Source organism: Mastomys coucha, chromosome X, assembly GCF_008632895.1.
Source record: "Mastomys coucha isolate ucsf_1 chromosome X, UCSF_Mcou_1, whole genome shotgun sequence".
Lineage (NCBI taxonomy): Eukaryota > Metazoa > Chordata > Mammalia > Rodentia > Muridae > Mastomys > Mastomys coucha.
In genome coordinates, this window is record NC_045030.1 from 89155522 (window position 1) to 89174184 (window position 18663).

Consider the following 18663-nt stretch of genomic DNA (forward strand, 5'->3'; position numbering starts at 1 on the left):
AATAGTTCTTCCCCAAGGGATCCATGAAGACATTTTACTTTTGCTATGCTACTTTATATTTGGGTTAATTGTTTCTTTATTGCCAACATTTAAGATTAACCAGAACTAAAGCAAAGTATTACTTCTCTAAAGCAGCAATCAAAACAGAAAACACAGTTTTGCTTTCATTGAATCAGCAAGGATCAAGGCAAAGCTTAAATTCAATTTTCATTATTAAACTATAAGTAAATAATATTTTTAAAAGATGAAGGATCCTTTAGAAATGAGATGGTAAAGCATCAGTATATAAAATTTTGTAAATTATATTGAAATCCATTTCTTTGAGAGGGGTAGGTTAAATAATGATGTACAATATTCATTAGAACATTTCCTTAATTAATTAATGTGCACAAAGTATGTATATGGAACTAAATGTCTATCTATACAAAAAAGTAATTTATAAAAATGTTAAATATGATTAGACAAGTCCTATTTAGTATAAATGCACATAGTCATATATATAAACTCAATTTTGTTAACGTACAGCACAGATAAAACTATTGGAAAAATTATTTTATGTGGCTATAATTTTTGATAGGTAATAAAACATTAGATACTAAATAATAATTTAATTACATTTTAATCATTTTAAATTAATTGTATAATACTTTTCCAAATAAAATTTCTATGTTTGATTTAATAAGATATACATCATTAGCTAACTAATTAGAACTAGCTTGAAATGGGGTAGTTATATACTAATTAATGACAGCTAATAAAATATTGCTAAAGTTGTACTTTCTACTTATGAATTTCAATAATGGAAATTGTAGAAAATGTTTTAATTAATTTAAAAGTGAAACATTTATACACAGAATTGTATTCATAATACATTAAAATAAATTATTTTGTTTGTAATGAGAAGTACTTAAATTCTAAATATCTTTTTATATAGCACTTTTTAGGAAGATGAATTGAAAATAAGTCTCTAGTATTTATTTTAGAGTTAAAAGTATTTAGTTTTCGAATTGCCTTACAATATAAGACTCACTTAAAATTATTAGGAGAAGAGGAATAAAGTGTCAAGTGTCCCAGTGTGTTTTTATTGGTATGATAACCACGAATGAAAGTAAATTCAAGATGAAAATGTTTATTTGCCTTACAGGTGCCAGGTATGGTCCACTGAAGGAAGAGAAGGGAGACACTTGAAGTAGGAATCTGGAGGCAACAACTAAAGAAGAGTCCATAGAAATACGCTATTTACTGGCTTGTTCTCTATAATTATCTCATTTGCTATCTTTTAACATTTTTATTAGATGTTTTCTTTATTTACATTGCAAATTTTATCCCCTCAGAACCCCACCACCACCATTCCATCCCCCACCTCCCTGCTCACCTACCTACCAGCTCCCACTTCCTGGCCCTGGCATTCCCCTACACTGGGACATCGAGCCTTCATGAGACCAAAGGGCCTCTCCTCTCATTGATGTCCCACAAGGCCATCCTCTGCTATACATATGCTGCTGGAGCCATGAGTCTCACCATGTGTACTCTTTGGTTGGTGGTTTAGACCCTGGGAGCTCTTGGGGTACTGGTTGGTTCATATTGTTGTTCCTCCTATGGGGCCGCAAACCCCTTCAGCTTTCTTATACAGACCAGGACCACAGGCCCAAGGATGATAGTGCCCAAGTGATTAGAGTCTTATTACATCAAACATTGATCAAGAAAGTGCCCTAAATACTTGCCGATCTGAATTCAAATTGATGGAAAACTAACAGCATAAAAGAGTTATGAGAGTTTGTAAAACTAATTATTATGGAAAGATGGAGTTAGAAAAAACATTTATTTAATTGATTTCATATGAAGCAACTTTACACATGAATCTGAATAGTGGTGATAACTGTGCAATAGTTCTCATTTGTTCACACACCTTTTCACAACGTCTATCTCTACAAAATATAAAATTATATGGTAGTATAAGTAATAAATATTTTTGGAAATCCTGACATTTTAAATTGCTTTTAAAAAAGGATGTTCTCAGTTAAATTTCAACAGTGTATTCAGGGGGTTCCAGTTTTTGTTTTAAGTCTAGAAATAAACTGACAATCTATGCATTTAGTTCTGAAGAAATGAAAATGCCAATTTCCTATATAATATAGTAAATACTTGATGCTTCTCTTGCTGCTTCTGGGAGGTGATGGAATGTTGAAGAGGTGCAGGTGGCTTCAGTGTTTTATATCACAGAGTCTTTATATCTCAGAGGAAATAGTGGAACTCCCATCCTCCATTTCTTCCTTTCCTCCCATTCTGCTGCCTAGGCATCAGATGATTAGTTTTACTCTGCTGTATATGTTTATGATGATATGCTACTTTAACATAAGCACAAAGCACAGGGTCAACCTATTATGTGTTGAAGTTTTTAAAACCTTGAGCTGAAATAAACCTTTTCTCTGTATGTAGGTAGGTGACGTTGCATTTTATCTTTCATATGAAGCTGTAAGATATAAAACTTTGTATATATTGCTTAAATTGGATTATCCATAGAATGCATGAAACGAGCTCCAATCATCATATTGATACATGCATGAATAGCATCATAATGAATATAAAAATTGCAAAAACTAATCCTAAAAGTTATGTACAAAAACAGTCCTGTAAGTATTTAGTAAGAAACTGGCAATTGAATAATAAGTGTAAAAAAATATAAAATTATAGAATTCACTGGTAAGTAGGTTAAGCTAAAAAATAACATTCTATATTAGGTAACATGAGGTCAGAAAGACAAATAAATTATTTTCTCTTTGATATGTAGCCACAAAATCTGAAACTTTTGATATGTTGCTTAAATTGGATTATTCATATGTCATAAAACTAATAATGGTCCATAAGAGGATTTCAAGGGAAGGAGGACATGCAGTGGTGTGAAGGAGAAAAGGGGAAAATGAGAGAGGAAGTGTTAAATATGAAGAGGGATCAAAAGTTCTTATTGTTCATCTTTATACTCATAGATTAGTGCATCACTCAACTGTCATCAGAAGCTTCTTTTATACAGTAGATGAAGGTCAATACAGATACCCATAACCATTATACATGCAAGGAATAAGAGAACACCTAGTGCTAAGCACTAACTGGGGAATCTATATCACCTTCCATTACCACAAGGCTCAGGTATCATTGAATAATACGGGAATGGAAGATAGTATGAGTCACACCCCTTAAGCCCCAATAGAGAGGAGTTTAAATATTTATCCTGCGGCAGAGGACAATACCTCTCCAGGATACCATAGGCTGCCAAATAAAAATCCAGTGCTAAATATTCATTGCCTCTTCTGGTAATGAGTTTCCAAAGATACTTCCCTCCAAATTACAAATTGTTGCCATAAATCTTGGTTACCATTTAGAACTTGATGGTATGAATATGATGACACCACCTACATGAGTCACAGAATAAGAAGAATTTAAGGTGGTACTGACCTTGAAATTCCTTGCCTAGCGTCTAGCTTTCAGAGTGCTAGAGGTTCTACATGTGTTTGTAGGAAAGAAAAATCATTGGCAGTTTTGCCCAACTATAAACCCATGAACTATAATTAATATTGTCTTATCAAGGTATTCCTACTGGTAAACTAATGTCTAGAATGTTATGGGAGTATGCAATACTTTCTGGTTGTCAATAAGGCCCACTCCATAAGATGGACTCATGTTTGATGCTCTTAATTGAGCCCAAATCATATAACTGGACTGGCTATGGTTACATCATAGGCTTTAGAAGAGCACATCATACTATCATCCTGATATATGTATATACATATATATATATACATATATATGTACATATATGTGCATATATATTCTAAATTCTTATCTTTATATGCAAAGATTATTATTTTTCTCAAACATCACAGCAGAAAATTCCTTTTGCCATAGATAGAAATCAATTTAGAGATCCACACTGAGTCAACTTTTAAGTGCTCAGCTCTAGACATATCCCTTTTCTCTAAAGGCTAAACTATAGATAGAGAGACAATAAGAGCTGAACAATGTAGATATCTGCAGTGAAACATTATATTCCAGCTTGCACAGTTGCACACACTTTGTGCAGAAGAATTGATATTCTTAGGGTCAGTGATATTGAAGCTACACATGTTCTATGAGATAGATCATCCCACACATATGCACATATAAACTACACTAAAGGGTATTTAAGAAGAGATGATTGAAGCGTAAAGTGATGAAAGAAACAGGGAAGGCTTTAGAAGTGAAAATCTAGGAGGATTGGACAAAATGCATTTTACATATATATAAGGATAAAGTAATGAATGATTAAAAATAGATGCTGATAAATGTAAGGCATCATGGCTTCTGCCTCCTAGTGCAGAGATTAAAGATGTGCCACCACATCAAGTTTGTGACACAATATCTTAAACTTCGGGTTAAATTCCTAGCATCATAAACCTTATTATTTCAACTTAGCATATATAAATCTTTATTACATTAAAGACAACAAAACGTAATAAATTTTGTGACAATGAAAAATTTAATGGACTATGTAACTTGATGGCAGTTTAATACATTTTAGAAATATAAATCAATCATGTATTAAGTTTTTTTATATCAACTGAAACATCTAATTTACTACATCACAATAAACTCTTATAACACAGAAAAGATTGGAGAATTATACAGTGAAAACCCATATTAACATCCTGTAGATTCCACAGTTAACACTTCATTATACTTGCATTATCATATACATACCAATGTATACATCCATCTGCCTATCACTCTACTGAATTTCTGAATATGCTGCTAACATGATAACCATTAGTCCATAAACATTTCAGTAGGCCTATCAATTCATAAATATTTAATAATCATATAGCAATTCAAACTTCACATACAAAAGGCATATATATCTTATACATACCACTAGAAGTTCAACAATCAATGTGATTTTTATTATTAAAAGGTAGAATATAATTTGAAGTTAAGTTGAGAATGAATTCTATTGTATTATCAACCTGCTTTTTCCTACAGAGATAACCCAAATGTTTCCTTAAAATATCAAAGCAAATTTACTCTCCACCATTTAATTTAAGAAATTTATAGGTCACATTTACCATGGAATATTTAAAAACTATATAACTCCACAAGATAGTCTCAATGTTTAACTAAAATTCGTTATTTAAATGTCATGAATTTAAACTCCAAAGGAAAATACTAGATTAATCTTTTCAAATACAAATTTCAGGTACAATCCACAATATAGTCTTTTCCAATCAACAGATATTATCAATTTAGTTTATCAAGAAAAAAGTTAGACTTTTCTTTCTGTTTGTCTTCTATAGGTTTTAAAGTTATAAAAGTAGAAAAAATAATTAAAGGACAAAGTTTAAGGATGCTTTAATATGATCAATCCCTTACAAAACTATGCAGTTTTTTTTTTAATATTGGAAGAGTACTTAAGAGAATTACTCAGTTCTGAAGTAAATAAAATACTTAAACATCACAAATGATGTAATATTTTCTTACATCAAAAATCTTCTAAACTTCAGCAACAATGATGTTCTCTTTAATTCTTTGTTGAATAGAAAGAATCTAGAAGTATTTACAGAACTGTCTAGAGTATTTGATTGGTGCTAAGGATAGATGTTTAACATTGATATTCCATGGGAAATGCTGATTTTTCTTTCAAATGTATATACATGTTTGACATTAAATGGCATATATTGCTCCAAATACATTGCCTTGTGCTGTTCTCATATGAATTTACAGGGTGAGTAAATCACAGTATTGACTTTGCTCCTCAAGCACTACGTGAGGGTGGAACAAAACCTGACAATTCAAATTCAAGCACTTGTACAAGAAGCTGGGGAAGTAGGGCAATGTAAGTTACTCAATGGTACCTCCTTAAGTGAAAACACGAAGATTTATAGTATCACTTGACTCTTGGGCAAATTTTCTATTTCAATTCTAGAAAGCATACTAGATTCCATGTCTAAAACTCAGTAACAATACAGCTATGAAAATTAAGACATTTTTTATCTACTTATGCTTTAAATATATACAAAATACTTGTTATATACACTACTGTTTACTAAATGTAGAAGGGTGTATAGTTGAGGTTTGTACCATAAGAACTAAGAACTAAGATATGAGTTTTACTTACCCAAAATAAAATAAAAGGAAAAAATATTAAAATGCAGAAAGAAAGAAAAATAAGAAAGATAGAAAGTTAAATAAGAAGAGACAAGAAGAAAAGAAAAAAAGAGGTATGAAATATTTAAGGGCTACCATTTATATGAGATTAAAGGTAATCCTAAAATTCTGTGGAAAATGTCTAGAGTAGTTTTTCACTGCTGTAACCATATCATTTGGGTGGTTGAATAGGAAGTCCTTTACTTCGAGACTAGCCTGGGCTACTCAGCAAAATCAGGTCCAAACAACAACAAGAACAACAACAACAAAAACAGCAACAGCAACAACAACAACAACAACAATAACAAAAACAAAGAACAAAAAAGCAGTACACTCAAATAAAAATTTTGAAGAAGTAAAAAGTGAATGATAAATTCACTCACAGTTCTTAAAGATTCCAATTTGTATTTAAAAATGAGTAATATTTAAAATTGAACTCAATTACAACCCAATGAAATATAGCAATATTTAATTCACAATTAAAATCCCATGCACATTTAGAATAATGAGACTTTAAAGCATTTAGTAGATTTTAACTTTCCTCTATATCAAATTAAGACTATTTTTTCTGTTACAAATGATACAAATGCTGAACTATATTATCCCTTCTCTCACAAAAGTGTTCTTTATTCATCATTGCATCTTTAGAACATAAAACATAGAAATAGGATAAAATAAATTAAGATGGGAAAAAGCTACTCAATGATTTTCTTCAACATTGATTCTTATAATAACATCTAAGATAAGATACTAAAACGCATTCTCAGAAATATATGTGTTTTGGATTGGTTTGGTTTGGTTCACTTCAAGAAGGCTTCTTCCCATGGAACAAACTGTAAACTTCTGTTCATTGTATATAGTTAGTGGCTGAAATGCCAACACATTTCTCAGAAACTCAGGTATTTCATTGCAACACCACTAACAAGTATGTCTTAAATTTTAGACTACTCTGTTCACTAATGAATTACACGGAAAGTATTGAACCCAAAGTGTGAGTCCAAATCCAATGTGTTTTCAGGATATTTTGCTATGAAAAACCACAGATGTGAATGTGACAGTCCTCTTTCCTTTCTTCCTTAACTTCTTTCCTTACATTATAATTCTAGGGCAAGTTTATTCCAAGATCAGGTAGTTTTCTTAAAGTAGGTGGCTATAAATAGGTAGTTTTTAGTGACACATCGAAGGGCATGACAGAGAGGGAACTAATATAGTTCTTATTAGACAAGTATATATTATGTATGGTCCCATGTTACCTGGGAGGCGAAAGGAATAACAGGTAGATAACATAACAAAATACAAGAGTGAATACTATGAGTGAAAGGTTTCCTAGGGTTAAGGGTAGAGTAGAAGAGAAGAAAAGATATTTTTTTCCTTTGCTGTTATAGTAGAATGCATTACCTTTATTACTTTTGCATTGCTGTGAACAAATGCCCAAAAGAAACAATTTAAAGTAGAAAGAATTATTTTGACTGATGACTACAAATAATTTAGTACAAGGTCACTTGTCTGCATGAATTTGGACAGTTTAAGATGTGTCAGGAGTGTGATTTTGAAGTTCTTCTTTTTGTCTTGGCATATAGAAAAGAGGAAAATGAGAGCGACTAGGAGGATAGAAGAGAGAGTGGCAATTTGAGCTGGATAGCACTTGAGACCATGGTCCTACCTGCTTTATTTCACCACCTCCCAATTAATAATCCATTGATCAAATTGGAGCAAGTATGATAAAATATTCCCTAAAACACTCTTGCAAACACACCCAGAGTCATAATTTTCTAATCACTTGGGCTACTTTAATCTAATCTAACTGAAAGTCAACATTAACCTCTACAATACTTTATCTATGTATATAATAGGTAAATATGAAATTCATTTTTACATTTTAACAATTGGATTTAATCTTGTTGTTAATGTGTTATGAATTATAACACCTGTTTAAAGCTCAAATAGTGGTTCAATTTAATTAAGGAGCTATGTATACTCACATTCTCTTTGAAATTATTCTGACTCAAATCCATAGACTTTAAAAACTGGCTCTACTGCTGTTATTTTTGTTTCTTGATGAATATATATAGTTGTTATTTAGGCAGGAAAAACAATAAAACAATAAATTGTAGCACCCATATGTAAATTGTAAAGGGAAAATGTTCCTCTAATTAGAATGCTTTGTTTTGGCGGTGCAATACATAATGCCAGATAATTGTTTTTGTGTCTTTTTTCATGTCTAATATTATTTAATTTATTGAATCAAATCTTTTTACTAAATCATTTTATGATACGCTTTGGTTTTAGAAAATCACAAAAGTTTCATTGTGATCTGTAGTTTAATACATTCTACTTAAAATCATACATTATCATATAGGGAAAATTTTCATTCTCCCTTCTCCTGCCCATTCTCATCTTCCTCCTGCTTCTCTTCCTTCATTTTCTAAGTATCCCCAACCATACAGTAGCATCCCAAGGTCTATAGGCTAGAGTTTAACATGTAGAGAGCCAGAATGTATTACTTTACTAAGGAAGCAACTCACAAAGTCACAATCAGATCTGAGGATTTCTCATCCACAAGTACACAGAGGGAATGATTCTATATGAAAAGTAATTTACAGAGTAGTGATTGTTCTTGATTTATCATAACTACTACAAATATATTGGTATTCAATAATTTGGAAAGTTATGAAGGCTTTATTTTAGGTGCAGGTAGAACAATTTGATCTTGGCCTATTGACCCTTAACACTTAGCCTTGTATTCTGGTACATAGTGTTTGACTGAAAGTATTATATTAGTAAATCAAGTATTATGGTCATGATTTCACTATTATCTCTTTATATCTATGTTATGCTAGAAGAATGTCAAAGCTTGACCTAGAGTCACTCACAATTGTCCAAAATGGCTAAAGCTGCAACTATACTAGGACTTTTTCCTGGTTACTACTAAGTGGCAAGAAGAGATGGTGATAATGTAGAAATCTATAGACGAAGATAAGAAAATACCATTTTTTACAGAACAAGGTTTAAAACCAGTCATTTTGCTTTCTTATGAGAAGCAACACCAGGACAAACATACATGGAGACAAATTGAAAGCAACTGTTAACTGCACAGCCAAAAAGGTTACATCTTGAATGTTTAGTATGTGCAAGTTATAGCCTTTTCATGGAATGTCTTACATAAACAACAATTTAATGAGGTACTTGTCATTATTCCTCTTTCAGGATAAGAAAACAAACTTAGAAAGGACAAATACTTTATTCAAGTGCAAAGTGGCAGAGCTGGAATTCTAGCAAATTTTATTCCATGTTTATCTTTTTAAAATAGTATCTCTCCGGGCTTCAGAAGTAGATGATACGTAGTATCATCAGTTCAGTACAAGTAGATAAGTAGGGCCAGAAAGTGTCTGTACCAAAAACAGAGACTCGCCACTCCCCCAAACTTGAGGAACAACTCCTCGAAAAACATGCTGGGCTTTCAAACCAACACTGATGCCCCATTCCTGCCCGTAGCCACCTTGTCATCCGGCCCAAAGTGGAGACAGAAGCCCCAGGACTGGTCCAATTGCATGAGGAACAGGGACAGATGCCAGAAAACATACAAGTGTCTCAATTTAAAATGGTGAATTATTCCTATGATGAAGATCTGGAAGATCTATATCCTGTGTTTAGCAATGAAGTATCTGGGTATCATTACAGTCTCCTCACCTGTCTTACCTGTGAAAGCTGCAAGGGATTTTTTGTTTTTTTGGTTTTTTAAGAGAACTGTCTTAAAACCAAAAAAAGGTATACGTACATAGAGAACCAGAATTGCCAAATTGACAAAACGCAGAGAAAACGCTGTCCCTACTGTTGATTCAAAAAAAAAAATGTATCCATGTTGGAATGAAGCTGGAAGCCACAAGAGCCGACCGCATACAAAGAGGCAGAAATGTTTGAGTCAATATAAAAGAGAGAGACAGGGCCCTGAAGCAACAGAAGAAAGCTCTCATTCGGGCCAATAGACTTAAGTTGGAAGCCATGTCTCAGGTGATCCAAGCAATGTCCTCATACTTGACCTCTGCAATTCAGAACATTCATTCTGTCTCCAAAGGCCTACCTCTGAGCCAGGTAGCCTTGTCTCTGACAGACTATGACAGAAGTCCCTTTGTCACATCTCCCATTAGCATGACAATACCACCTCGCAGCAGCCTGCATGGTTACCAACCATATGGTCACCTTCCTAGTCGGGCCATCAAGTCTGAGTATCCAGAGCCCTACTCCAGCTCTCCTAAGTCAATGATGGGCTACTCCTACATGGATGGTTACCAGACAAGTTCCCCGACAAGCATCTCACATCTGATCCTGGAACTTTTGAAGTATGAACCAGATGAGCCTCAAGTTCAAGCAAAGATCATGGCTTACCTACAGCAAGAGCAAAGTAACTGAAACAAGCAGGAAAAGCTGAGCGCATTTGGGCTTTTGTGCAAGATGGCAGACCAGACCCTGTTCTCCATTGTTGAGTGGGACAGGAGTTGTATCTTCTTCAGGGAACTGAAGGTTGATGACCAAATGAAGCTGCTTCCAAACTGCTGGAGTGAGCTCTTGACCCTCGATCACATTTACCAGTAAGGGGCACATGGGAAGGAAGGGACAATCTTCCTGGTTACTGGAGAATGTGAGGACTACTCCACCATCATTTCAAACATTAAAGTCGTGTTCAATAACCTCCTGAGTCTCGCACAGGAGCTCATGGTGAGACTCTGTTCCTTCCAGTTTGATCAGCGAGAGTTTGTGTGTCTCAAGTTCCTGGTTCTGTTCAGCTCAGATGTCAAGAATCTTGAGAACTTCTAGCTGGGGGAAGGTGTCCAAGAGCAGGTGAAAGATGCCCTGCTGGACTGCACAGTTTGCAACTACCCACAACAAACTGAGAAATTTGGACTGCTACTTCGGCTACCAGAAATCCGGGCAATCAGCAAGCAGGCAGAAGACTACTTGTTTTACAAGCACATGAATGCGCCCTATAATAACCTCATCAAAATGTTGCATGCCAAAAGAGACTAAGTTCCCACCCCTAGAAGCTTGCTCTAGGAACAGAAACTGGAGCAAGAAGAGGAGGAGGAAGAGAGAAACACAATACTCTGAACTGCTCCAAAAACAATGCTAATTACAAACTTGGTTTAAGGATACTGAATTTTAAAAGCATAATAATTAAATAATTCAAAGCAAATAAATGAAATATCAGGGTATCTGTACTGCAAACTGCAAATCAAAGGCTACATATCCCTAAAGAATTCATATGAAAGACATTGTAATGGGGTGGATTGATTGAATTTACAGAGGGAGTCCAATACCATAGCAGAATAAAATGGACAAAACAATCCTTGTATATTTAAACTAATCTACTATTAAGAAGTTCAACAATTGATCTGTGTTATTAATTGGATTTGTCCAGAATTATTCCTTGGTGACGCTGAACAACTCAAGAATACATAGGTTGTGCCTTGGCAGCCCCTGCCCCTCCCCACACCCCTGCCCCCCCAACTCCAGAAGGCCGTACACCTGACCTGAAGCTATTTTAAGGACTTGTGTTCAGTACTTATGTTCACTACACCCAGTAGTAGCTCCACTAAACCATGATTTCCGAATGTCTATATCTTAGACCTGCCAACAGCTAATAAGAACAATGTATGAGTATGTCAGCTTGCATTTTAAATATGTTCTGAGGTTTGTTTTGTTGTGTGTTCATAATTAAAAAAAACAGATAAAATAATATCTCTGAATTTTTAATTCTATTTTTGTTGTGATGTATATTTTAGCAGCTTCTCTCTGAAATTCATCTTTCTAGGAGGCTCCTTTTTAAGGCTATGACAAAAACTTATGGCAGAAGAGGCATTTTCTTCAGGAAGCATTAATGCAGTAATTGCACATTTATAAGCTGTAACTGCAGAAAGCAGTGGGCTGTCTCACACTCATGCAATGAGCAGAAGAGTGTTGAGTGAAGGGATCACAGTCAGATATATAATCTTTTATGAAATAAGTTAATAAGGGTTGAAATAATGTATGTTTGATGAAATAAATTTCCTAAGGGTAACAGGCATTAACAGATGTTCAAGTATTTTTAATGTCCCCATAGACAGGCATATCCCTTTCTCAGTTACTGAGCGCATGTGATTGTTCTTTTAGTACCATTCGTCCCATTTACACTAAGAAAGGATAAATGCATGTTCATGAACCTCAACAAAAATGGCCTAAAATCTCCCCATAAATATTCTTGACTTCCTGTTCAGTAAATTAATTTTCTATAACCTAAATTAGGACAAGATGTTAATTTCTTGCTAATATTATTTCTGTGGCTTTCTGTCATATTTCAAAGATGTAAAAGACCTAATGACACCCCTTCACAAAGTTTTGAGGCATCTACTCTACAAACTATGGTACACATTACTTCATATTTGTATTAGGCATCAGCCCCACTAATTTTCCCTCTTGGTGGCTTTCCAACACAAGATCATCATTGTCACCAGAGATACTTTAACTTTAGATATGATATAGCAATTATCTATTCAAACTTTTGTTCTAAAATCATGCACACATATAATTGATGCACACATAAAAGATTGATCTCTCTTTATATTCCCACACTTGTCATATGTATATATGTATATATATATATAGATATAATTTCATTGTTACAACTATTTTAGCTTAAAGTTTTCATCTAATAGTATTAAAAGAAAATGTTTAATATTATAAGATAAGGTAACTAATACTGTTGTTGAAAGAAGGAAATTACTAATGGAAAATGTGACATTTGCCAGAAGTGGCAGCTTGTCAAATTGACTGTCAATATTTTTAAAGAAAATATTAATAAAAAAGCAAGTCACAAGTAACAACAAGAGCAAATTAGAAATCAAAAATTTAAAGTAGATATTGGACAGGTAGAACCTAGTGCTTTCCGATTTAGAAGATAATCTCCTTTGTTTTGTACAGGTATATGTTTAACTGGACTTGTTCAACAAATTCTAGATTAATAATTTGGAGTAAATCATATATCTTATGAAGAGTAATTCAGTTTATGAGATGAGTGGAGCTGTTGGGTACAAAACAGTGCAAAACCATTTATGGCATAAAGTTTCATATTTTAAATCTTTTATATTTTCTACTGTAATTTGAAGAAAGTATAGATAGTCCATAGGTTTTCCTTTTTTCATGTGCCCATGTGGAAACAATTCTACAATGATTTCCAATACAGATGCTGCATATTGTAAGTGCAAAGCCATTTGAAAGGCTGGATAAACAATTAGTCATTTAAGATTTGAAAACTGCTTAACATTAATGGATTATGCATTTTTATCTTCTTTTGTACTAAGAATCACTCTGTATGGAACAGTCAGAGGGTGGACTTGGAGGAGAGTAAAATCTGGAGTTTAAAATAAATAAATAAATGATAAAAATCACTCTACGGACTGCCATTAGAACCCACCATTATTGCAATGATAGAATTATGGGGTCTCAATAAATTTCAAGTTGGTATTAAGTATAAACTAAAATGAAATTCAATTACTTGGAATATTTTGGGGTCCCAAATGTTACAAATCATGCAAACTGTGAATCAAAACAAAAATGAAATACTCATCTTTATTCCAAGCTGAAGCAAATGAGAATCTCTAGAATATCGAACAAAATCCACAATGGTAGGAAATGTAATGTGCAATATTTCCTTTGCTAAATATTTAAATAATACTGAATCTATGGCTTTCTTTGTGTGTCTCTACCTCTCTGTCTCTCTGACTCTGTCTCTGAGTCTTTCCAGTCTGTGTGTGTGTGTGTGTGTGTGTGTGTGTGTGTGTGTGTGTGTATGACTCACCATTTTGATTTATTTTTTCTGTATCAAGAAGCAAAGCACATTTCACAAATCCATTTTTTTCTTTGGGTAATGAAGACAATCTTGTTCAAGCAAAAAATACATGCAGATGAGGTTATGATCTTTAACACCAGTTTCAAAGATGAAACATTTCTACTTTACAATAGAAAACCAATGGTGGTCATCATCAGAGGCAGCTCTAAGAAAATGAATTTTTCAGGAAGAAAAGAAAAATAAAACAAAAACTCTAAATTCAAATCTTCTTTTCTCTGATTTAAAGATTAATTAAACTGTGGCTGCTTGATAAGAAGTTTCAATACATTTAGGGAAAACAGACTTACAGGTCTAAATCATAATTAGTTAAATCCCCCTGGAGTAAAAGGTAGATTAAATGTAGAGACTCCCAGCCAGACCTTAGACATAAAGTGATGGAACTCAGACATTCAGCCCGAAATGGGAAGTCTCCATCAAATCCTTCAGCCCAGGGATTAGGGAACCACCTGGAAGAGGAAACAGTGTGTAGAGCCAGAGGTGATGAAGGACACAAAGAAAAGGGGGCCCTTTCAAATCGACATGAGCATAGCTAATATGAACTCACAAAGACTGATGCCACATTCATATAGAGCCTACAGAGGTCTGCATTTTGCTCTTCAGTCCTCTGCATATGCATTATGGCTTCCGGTTTAGTGTTTTTCTAGAATTCCTGAGCATGCAAACAAGTCAGTCTCTGATTTCTATGCCTCTTCTGGAGCTCTTCTCCTTCTGTTATTTGTCCTGTATAGCTTCAGTATGAAACTTTTTATTTGTCTTATGTTTTATTGATTGGTTGATTAATTGATTGATGAATAAGTAAATGGATGAAAACCTAGCCACTAGGAGAAAGGTTGACAACTAAACTGGCATTGATACTTGCTGGGAGAGAGATTCACTTTTCTGCAATGGATTAACACTTTGTATACCAACCACTCCAGGGCAGTCCTCTTGTTCAGGAGTTGTGGACCAACATATTATGGACTCCACAATTGCTTTGTGTGCTTTTATTCAGTTACAGTTTAGTGGGGTTTTGTACTTTGTTTTGCTTTGATTTTTTTTCCTTTTTTGATGTTGTTTTATTTTCTTTGTTTTTTTTGAGAGAGATTGTTTTATTGATTTTTAAAAAATATTTTTGAGAAAGAATTTAAAAGCTGGGGTGTGGATGAAGAAATGATATGAAAGGACTTGGGGGAGGGGAAGAAAATGATCAAATATATTTAAATTTAAAAATTGTTTTAAATAATAAAAATGTTTTAAATGAATAAATAAATGATAACTTTAAAAATCCAGGAGAGAGAGGATCCATGTATAGTTTTCAGGCTTTAATTCATCGTTAAAATTTCATTCAATATATGAAACTCCCTTAGGAAATATGTCATTTATACTTCAAAACCTGGCTTTTACAATTATGTTCTGCCAATCCAAATTCCATGACATCATCTTCAGCTGGAAATACAGACAACTTAGTCCATCCATATCTCTGGACAAATGAATGACAGCACCCAGCTCCGGAGGTGCTTTCTACAAAGTTTGAGTGGCAAACTTTCTGCAGAGATAAAGCATGAAAGGCTACCTTGGGTTGATATGCCACAGGTAGTCCCCACCTCTGAGTTTATAGCATACAACTTTCTGATTATCATAAAACCAGCTGAAGAAAAGCCTCTGAATGATACTGATATTTTGAACATTAAATGTAAGTGCATAGTTACAGACTTCTAGTGTGCAAAGTCCAAACAATTCCAAACAAAGAGAATACAAAGCCAGGATCTCTACAAAAAAATGAATTTTCTAACATTGTTGACACAGTATTCCTGGTATCAATAACGAAGATGTTTGTAGGATCTGTTTCTGCTTTTTCTGATTATTCTAAGTTTTATGCATTAATCTGATTAAAAGTAGGAGCTCAATTCAATTTAATAACAGCTATTAGTAGAAAAGAAATTTTGGTGTTATTCACACTCACAATCAGCCTTTGTAAAACAGCCCATGTTCTTAAGTAGTTTTTAATTTAATATTTTCATTTTATAGATAAGTAGCTTATTTTGTTTAGTTCTTTGTTAGCTACTTCAAATTAAAAGCTAACTAATATTTTTCTTTCATACTGTTCAGAACTTGGTGAAGTGCTATTGTTTTCATTCTCAGTGGAAAATGAATACTGAGCTTTGGAAAATATGCAAAAAAAGCATTGAGTATTTATAAGGTGCCAAGTTACTGAAAATTATTTTTCATCTAGTGTCTCATTTAATTCCCAAAATGTATAATAGACATAATATAATAATTCCATTTACAGATAATAAACAAATGCTAAAGACATGATACAATGGAAAAGAGCACAACCATTGGAAATCTTCCTGCTGGGATCAAACCTTGTTTGTAAATTGCATTACCTCATATATTATATAGAGGAAAAGAGTAATGATTTACTTCCTGTAGTTTTGGGAAAATCAATTAGCCTATGTATGTCATTAATCTGTAACAGTATATGGGTATTATAAACATTCAAAACAATTTTATTTTCAACCAATTTTTCTCAAAAGTGTAGTTAGTACTGAAGCCAAATTACAAAGAAAAATTACAACACTTTGGATGATGTAAATTTCCTATTCCAATTATATTGTCCAAGATAGGATAAAATGCCATCTTCATTCAGAAATGATGAAAAATGAATAACAAATTACTTTTTCTAAATTAAAGCATAGATTTTCATATTTTATATTTTGTATGTTAAATTTTGATCAATTTAGAAGAAGTAAACAATACCTGTGTCCAGTGGTTAATTTAATTCATGAAAATTTCATAAAATGTGTATTCTCACAGAACATACAAAGTATACCTCTTGATAAGATAATGCATATTTAGCTCAATACAACTAGTACTATAAATATTTATACCAATCTCATTTGCTTCATTTTGGTGAAATAAAAGTACTATTTGTGAGTGTTTTATAGTTTCAAATTATTTAATAAATAACTTGCTATGAAATGTATAGGCATTTTAAAACTAGTAGGAACTAAAAGATACATAGGGTCACAATATTGAAGTTTTAGGAGTGAAATGAGTAAAGATATTCTGAAGCAATTTATTCAAATACATTCTTTCCAAGATTTTCTTTTTGTTGTGAGACATAAAGTATGAAGTTGGAGGTATGGTTTAAGATTAATTGCTGAGGAAATCATTTACAATAATAAAATTGAGATTGTCTAAATTTTCTCAACACTAGATGGCTATATGATGAATGTTTGAGACCTTCCAAGTGATTTACGGTTCTTTCAAATGTATGGCCTATTTTCATCTCCTATGTTAATTTTTGAGAGTTAGGTTTTTGTGAGTAATGGAAATGTTTGCCTCATCCTTGTAAATTAACCCAGACACTCGGTATTTACTGTCATTCCACAGAATTTTGTATTAAGCATACTAAAGAAATATGAAGAAATGAATGAAACATTGATTTTTGACTAGTCATTTCTATTTCATTTGAAATACTTCCCAAACTATTTTTTCTATTTTCCAACTTTATATGTAGAAAATAAGTAGTAATGTTACAAGTTCTCAGTAATATATATCAGAATATAGTATTACAATAATACTATAATACTATCATAGAATAATACGTCGATATCAATGACATAAATATGCACAAAATGTCTACAATTCAGTTTTTCTCAGCAGAGAGTTGGCAAATTGTTTGATAGCACTACTTTATGGACATAGAACTTATATAGCTAGACCAAAACTTCAGGAGACAGCTGCCTCATGAGATTTTCCTGTGAGCTGTTTAAAGAAAACAAACATCTCCATTTAATCTGAGTCACTGGAGACACAGTCCTTACCGTTTTTCCTAAGTATTCCTTCTGCTCTCTATTCTCCTTCTTGTTGTTATTCATCATACAGGATACATAATACTTCCATTAAAGGAGAAACTTGCTTTTTATTGGAAGAGATATCACTTCCTTATATTGAAACTGAAATAGCTTTTACTAGCAACTGTTCAGCTGGAGATTATGAGGTGCAATCTAAAATTCTAAGTGCGATTTAGAACTGGAAATAGCATGCATTGCTTAGAATGAAGTCTCTACACTTGCAATTTGACAATTTACAGATAGAATTAAAGGATTGCATATATCCCCTTATGGTATTGCAGGTTTTCCACTCTAATGTCAAATAGTCACCTGTCAAATACACATGACTCATGATTTAAAAGTACTTCTAGGAAGCTATCCTTGTAATAAATTTTCAGTTGCTAAGTATCTGTTCATTTTCTTGGATCATTAGATTGTTCTTTAAAACTCCACATTAGAAAAGAAATCCATGCTACTGAATATCATCATGTAAATGGTATTTTTAGTAGTCTTAAAGTATCTGTCACAAAAAATAAAGGGAACATGGTAGGACATAAATCAATGAAAAATTTGCTTTTAATATTAAATAGCTACAAACACTGCCTTATGGAACAAATCAATAAAAACAAACAGAAAATGTAGAAATTTTTAGTGATGATCCTCATTATCCAACATAAATTACAAAATAAATATTCAAAAGGCTGTGAATGTAATTCTGTAGATTTTTTATTAGATATTTTCTTTATTTACATGTCATATGATATCTCCTTTCCCAGTTTCCCCTCCGAA

At 33.0% G+C, this 18663-nt stretch overlaps 1 protein-coding gene and 1 pseudogene across 1 annotated transcript in view; one reads left to right on the top strand and one right to left on the bottom strand.

The window, feature by feature from the left end:
- The window catches only part of Il1rapl1 (interleukin 1 receptor accessory protein like 1), a 1152451-nt gene that overhangs the window by 1018888 nt on the left and 114900 nt on the right, over nucleotides 1-18663 (bottom strand). The window lies entirely within an intron of this gene.
- Nucleotides 9761-11199, top strand: LOC116090783 (annotated as a pseudogene).